We start from the raw sequence: 6,575 nt of genomic DNA on the forward strand, positions 1-6,575 counted from the left end.
ACTCGATGTCTCCAGGCCTCCCTTCCCTCATCTGAAGATTTAGGTGGGGGAGGAGGAATAGACCCCTCCTTGCAGGATGGTAATGAAGACGAAATGCAATCGCGTGTGCTCTGTATTTAGAACAGGGCCTGGCACTCAAGAACAGTGCATCGTAAGCACTTGGTTGTTACTTCTCTCCCAGATGAGCTGGTTTAAGTCGGTTCCAACTTTTCTTGAATTCCCACATTAGGAACATTAGCCTTGGGGGTCTCTAGGCCTCTTGTGGACCATACCATGGGGCGGGTAGAGGCTCTGAGAAGGCCTCTGTCTTGTCTCACTGAAGTGGAAATTTCTGTAAAGCCCAGAGGTGCAGCACGCCAAACCAGCCCAGCTATACTCCTGGCATGGGGACCAAACAGGGACTTTGAAAATGTGTGTTTGCCTAGATCAAGCCTCTAATTGGACAATTGTAGGTCTTCTGGCTTTATGTAGACTTTATGACTTTGAGAGTTCTTAAGCTGGGGTGAGGGATAATTTATGAATGGGATTTCTTTATTTCTGCAGTACATTGACTCATGCTGTTGACCTAGTTGAGGGGCAGGGATTCCATTACTTGCTAATTTCGCTTTGCCAGGTGGTCCTTGCTCTGCCAGCTCCCTCCGGGAGCCACAGCCAGGGGTCCGAAACCCAGAACAGGGTTTCTGGCTGCTTAAGAAATTGTCCTGGACGCAGATGGATTTCCCAGGCAAAGGAATATGGTGCTTGGGAGTTTCTCAAGGAAGCTTTACAGTTTTCTCTTAAATTTTGAAAGCTTATTTTACCAGGATTTTAAAGTACTTTTATAGGAAACTCTCACAGTGTGCACTGAAGTCATCTGGCCTAGAGGGAGGGCCTAATCCCAGAGCTCTCTGCAGCAGAGCTCAAAGCTGTGTCTGAGCCGGTGTAGCGACGGCTCTGCCTTCGCTTACAGATTGTGTTAAGGGGATGTAAGCTTCTACAACAAAAAGACCCTGAAACGTAGGAAGGCTCAAACACAGTAGAAATGTATTTCTCATTCACAAGCTAGTCCACGGCTGGTACTTCTGGCCTGTGATTTAGGAACCCAGGCACGCCTCCTTCCATCTCATGCCTTTGCCATCTTCTCTGGGTCCTTGAGCTAACCTGTGTCCGGCCAGCAGAAGGCTCGGCCACTTCCTAAAGGCCTTGGCCTGGGAATGACTTGCATCCCTTCTTACATGCCCTCGGTGAGGTCACTGGGGCACACCTGGATGCCAAGTGGGGCCGGGAACTGTAGTCGCTTGCTGGAAAACCTCTTCACACGGACAACCGCAGGTGGTAGAAGGGAGAGCGTGGATTTTGGTGGCAATTAGTAATATTTGCTACAGAAAGGGAAATATACTAAAATGTAGTCCACAAAGGGTTAAATAGATAGGGTGCCATTACATCTAGCACCATGAGAGCTGTTGTTGATATTTTTGCCTGTGAATCCCCAGCGTTTGGAGCAGTGCTGAGCATGTAGCAAGTGCTCAGTAAATGTTTGAATGCAAGGACTGACTGACTGAACGAATGAATGAATATTCTACCAGTTTGATTCCTTTGTTCCCTGGCTTAGGCCACCTAATAGAAAGGCCAGATTCCTGGTCAATTGCTTCGGGCTGCCTGGAGAGTGTCCCTACTGGGCCCAGAGTCCAAGAGTTGGTTAAATGTTCCCCCCAAATAATCCAAACACTTTCAGTGATTTATTTAACTTCAATTACTTTTATTGAAAAGAGTAAAAATTGTATAAATTGGAGACCCTCCTAACCAATCTATTGGATGGTGTGGTACCCAAGAATCCCCAGAATTTCTATTTAGAAGTTTCCTTCAGGGGCAGGTGTGAACGGGCCAACCCACCTGCCAGCGGCGGCCTGGCATTGTTTCCTGCAGGAAGGTGTGTTGGGAATGCTAGGTAGGGGGAAGGACAATGGGAAGCCAAGTCCCTTGTTTTTGAGAGATCTTATCAAGTCTAAGATTCCTGTATTTTCTAGATAAGGGCGAGGCTCCAAGAGGAGGCGAGGTGGCAGACCACAGAGAGGGAGGCCAGTCTGTAAAAGATGTCCTGGAAGCTTCTTCTGGAAGTTTAAGAAAGCTAAGAGCTAGGGCCTGGTCGGCTCTTGTGGCTCTTCCGAGAGAGAAAAGTGGAGGCAGAACACGGAGTGTGGTGTGGTTTGGAATCTGAGGCTTGCTCAACATTCAAGGGGTGTTACAAGCTAAATTTTTCCCCCTAAAATTCATACGCTGAAGTCCTCACTCCTAGTGCCTCCGAATGGGACTGTACAGGGAGACAGGTTCTTAAGAGGCAGCTAGGTTCAAAAGAGGTCACTGGGGTGGACCCTAGTCTGTTAGGACTCGGGCGTCATAGCCAGAAGGGGAGGTTAGGACACAGGCACATGCACGGAGGGAAGGCCATGCACAGACCCAGGGAGCAGACAGCCATCCACCAGCGAAGCTGAGAGGTCTCAGAAGAAACTAACCCAGTGGACACCTTGGTTTTGGATGTCCCGCCTCCGGAACTGTGAGAAAATACATTTCTGTCACATCAGCCCCCTGCCATGGTCATGATGTGCTTTGTAATGGCAGCCCAGGCAGACTAACCCATGGGGAAATGGAGTCTGCTCTTCTTGCCCATATTTCTCTCCAGGGCGGGTGCCATGAGGCAGTGCGTGAGCTCAGTGGGCAGTGGGAAATGGTGGCGGGGAGCTCTCCTGGGCCTCTGGGATGCCCCGAAGCTTACATCCTTGCAGGCCGCCCACAGTGATCAGGGCACAAAGGGCGCTGTCCAGCCCGTGAGCACCAGGACTCGCCACCACCTGGTCCCTCCTCTGTGCTGCCCTCTGCTGGCTGCTGGGGTCCAGAGGCACGGGGGTCATGGCCCCCAACCCAGGTGAGCTCCATCTGGAGGGCGACAGAAAAGTCCTGCGTTTCCTAGATCCTAAGATGGCATTGGTTACAAAATACTTCATCAATTTAAGAACAATGTTTCAGGAAGCAAGACATACAGAGAAGCCCGGATTGTAAGAACCGCCCTGATTTTGCTGAAGTAAAAGGGGATCTGCAGCATGTCATTGAATCCAGGAAGTAAAATCAGTGCGTAGAGTACTGGGCACACGGGCTATGACGAGGAGGGTGCTGGGGAGGGTGTGAATGACTGGGCCTGGGGAGGGAGGTCAGGACCCTAGAAAGGGGACGGCAGAGGAGGAGTGTGCCAGGCCGATGAGGCAGGGATGGTGTTCCAGCAGCGGGAACCTCATGGGCAAAGGAACAGGGTGTGTGCATATCTGTAGCAGTAAGAGTGTGTGTAAAGGAGCAGCCTGGGTGAGGCTGGATGGACAGACAGCATGCAGACTGCCAAGGGCCTGGCACGCCATGCCCACAGCCCCCAACATCCTCTGGACCGGAGGGCGGCAGATGAGGCTGCAGGCCAGGAGAGAGCCCTCGCTCCCCGTTGAGCAGGGGTCCCCAGAGCAGATCAGCCGTTGTGGCTCCTTCCCCTCCGCGGCTCCCCGCGTGGGCGCACAGGTGCTTGGTAACTGAGGGATGGTCTATTTAAAGCCCCTTCTGAGTCTGTTCTGGAAGGCACAGTGGGATGGAGTGGGGGAGAGGGAAGGAGCGTGTGAGGAGGAAGAGGTCCTGAGGGGGAACGCTCTGCCCCTGAGCTCACCGTGGGGCTTGTGGCCAGTCCCTGCCACACTCCCGGACTCAGCTTCCTCAGTGGCTTATAGCTCACGGTCATGCGGGCTCGGGAGCCAGCGGCGTGCGTTTAGAGCCAGGCTGCACCGCTCACGGCCTGTGTGCTTTGGTCACGTTACTTAACCACTGGCCTTAAGTCCTCTCCCGTGTGAAACGGGGCTAATAATAGTCCCTATCTTTTAGAGTTGCTGAGAGGATTGAATGAGATAATGCATGCAGAACACTTTGAACCAGTGTCTGGCACCTGCAAAGCACGTTGTAAAAGTTGTGATGATGATGATGATTGTGTCAGACTAGCTTTGTGGGCTGTGAACCTAAAACCAGGGAATCTTCCAACATATTTGGAACTTCGATGTGTAAGAAAGGTCACACCGAGCTCTTCTGGATGAAATAGGTGGGGACCCTGAGCCCAGGCCCTTAGCACCCCCTTCCCCAGGGCTGTCTCCCACCCTCCTGGGCAGTTCCACAGAACCCTTAGGCTCTAGAAAACTCAGGTTGAAAGCACTTGTCCGAGAGAAATGCTGAGGTCCCTCTCAGCTGCTCCTCTTAAATCTAATCCTTCCTTCCGAAGCTTGAGTATATGTCTGAGAAAACTGTCCTTCAGTTATTGGCCGACACTCAAAATCCATGTTCTGCAAAATCCACGTTCTGTAAGCACCAGCTGAGCCAGGCCCCAGGCATGGTCTGGTGAGAGCCAACCACAGTGGACATGGACGGGAGGGTGAGTTACCCACGCGACAGCCCTGACCGCAGAGACCCACAGACAGGCCGCACCAACTCCACACGCTACGTTGGTAGATTTTTATTTAAGGGATTTTACATGTTGTGATTTATCCCTCTGCCCATCACAGTCCCCATAGCTGCTCCGACACTTGAGCCAAGACCTATTTTCAAGGCCTTTTAGGAAGATCCTACGTGCCATCCGCAGTTGTTCTGCGCATCAGCCTGGCCACAGTTTTCCGAGTTGGGCTACCTCTGTCTCCACTTGAATACAGACACGCTGGTGACCTACTCCATGAAGCGTCCCATTAGCATCTTTGGAGCCTGTTTCTCCAGCTAATCCTCTGTCGGATGCTGGAAGCGCGTGGCTGCCTGGGCCACTGTTGCGGTTGCGTGACATTCCGTTTTCACTCAGGGCTTCAGCAGAGTGCTACAGGTCTCATCGTCAACACTGCAGCAAATTTACTGAGCTAGAAGCAGAGCCCGTGTCTCGGTTTAGTGCCATTAACACCTTCTGACACCCTGACCGACAGTGCCCAGCCTCCTTCAGGAAGGAGGCTGCCCCTCCACATCCGTTAGGATAAGTTATGCAGATGTGACTGTCTCCACCGGTCACAGCCCAGGGCAGGTTCCCATCCTGTTGCCTCCAAGTGGGCAGCAATGAGAGCCCTGTGAGTGGTTGTCTGTCTTCCGCACCGTGTCTTGTTCTTTCACCTCCAGTCCCTAGCACAGGTGCCCACGAACTTGACATCATGTCAATCAAATGAAATGGAATGTGGACACCTCTATGGGGCTGATTCAGCGATGACCCAGACAGACCTGGATCCTCACCCCAGTGAGGTTACTATCGGGGAGGGAAGAGAGAGAAGTACAAGTGTGGTACAAGTGTTCACGAATTATTATTGGCAGATGAACTTCCAAAGTCCAGGGTACCTGCTGAGAGCCCTGGTCCCCACGAGAGGCAGGGTTTGCCTTCAGGATTTGCCAGCACTGGGCCTTGGGAGGACTCTGGAGAACGTCATCTCGGGGTCCTTAAATGGGAGAGCACCTCGCTTCCTGGGACTTCAGGGCCCACAGTGGAACTCTGCCCGGGTTTTTCAGCATAAATAGAAGGCTGGCCCCTTGTTGTGTCCATTGTTTTATTGCCCATTGCACTTTAGACATTGGACTTCTGGTTTCCATGGCAGACTTTGGAGGCCACAGTGAGCGAAAGCTGGGAGAATGGACCCAGTCCCCAGCCTGTCGTTCAGACGCCATCTCATTGACTGCTCTCTGCTTTTCCTTCATTCGCATCTGCCTTTAGTCACGCGCCGGCTGCTTCAGCCACCTTGGGCTTGTCCTTGTTCTCCAGGTACTTCCATTCCTGAATGACCAGGTCCTCTCTCTGTTTACAATGACTGTTCTTGCACCACTGCCCCCTTTTACACCTGCTGAGCTTCTACTCAGTCTTTGAAACAATCCTACATGCCACTTCCTCCAGGAAACCTTCCTAGATCTCAGCTGGAATATTGTCTTTTACTCTTCTCTCGCCTGTGCCCACACAGAACTCATACATGTATGCCATTCTGCATGGGCTTGAGTTAAATCTCTTACTTTCCTCATGGTGTCGTAAGGTCAATGGAGGCAAAGCTTTTGATCTTGCTGGTCTTTGGACCTGCATGTGTATGAGAAGTGCATGGAGTTTTGGCTTCAGTTACTAGGTCTTTCTGGATATGTGAACTTAGATAAGTTACCTAATGTATCTGAGTCCTAGTATTCCAGTCTGTAAAATGGAGGTTTAAAAAAAGACTTTCCTTACAAGCTTATCGTGAGCATGAAATAAGAAGACTCGTAGGAAGTAATAATGACAATGGAATCGTAGTAATGTGAGCTAACCTTCATCAAGTGCTCACTTAGGTACTGATCTAAAGTCTTTACAAGTAGCTCATTTAAAACATTGGTTTGTAGGAAGTTACAAAATAGCACAGAGAGGTCTCTTGTAGCCTTCCCCCAGTTTCTCTAGTGGCTACATCTTACACAGTTACAGCACAGCATCAAAGCCGGGACACTGACATCAGCCTGACGGCGTGTGAGAGTAGTTCTCTGTCTGTATCATTGTGCAGATTTGTGTAACCACCGTCACAATCAAGACACAGAACTCTTTCATC

The 6,575-nt window shown here is 51.1% G+C and overlaps 1 non-coding gene across 1 annotated transcript; it reads right to left on the minus strand.

The window, feature by feature from the left end:
• Positions 1 to 4,853: 4,853 nt before the first annotated feature.
• Positions 4,854 to 4,988, minus strand: LOC123810261. The gene has a single exon (XR_006784224.1). It is a non-coding gene; the product is annotated as a small nucleolar RNA SNORA1 (small nucleolar RNA).
• Positions 4,989 to 6,575: the final 1,587 nt, after the last annotated feature.

The sequence above is a fragment of the Phyllostomus hastatus genome, unplaced genomic scaffold (assembly GCF_019186645.2).
Source record: "Phyllostomus hastatus isolate PE091 unplaced genomic scaffold, TTU_PhHast_1.1 phas_scaffold_585, whole genome shotgun sequence".
Lineage (NCBI taxonomy): Eukaryota > Metazoa > Chordata > Mammalia > Chiroptera > Phyllostomidae > Phyllostomus > Phyllostomus hastatus.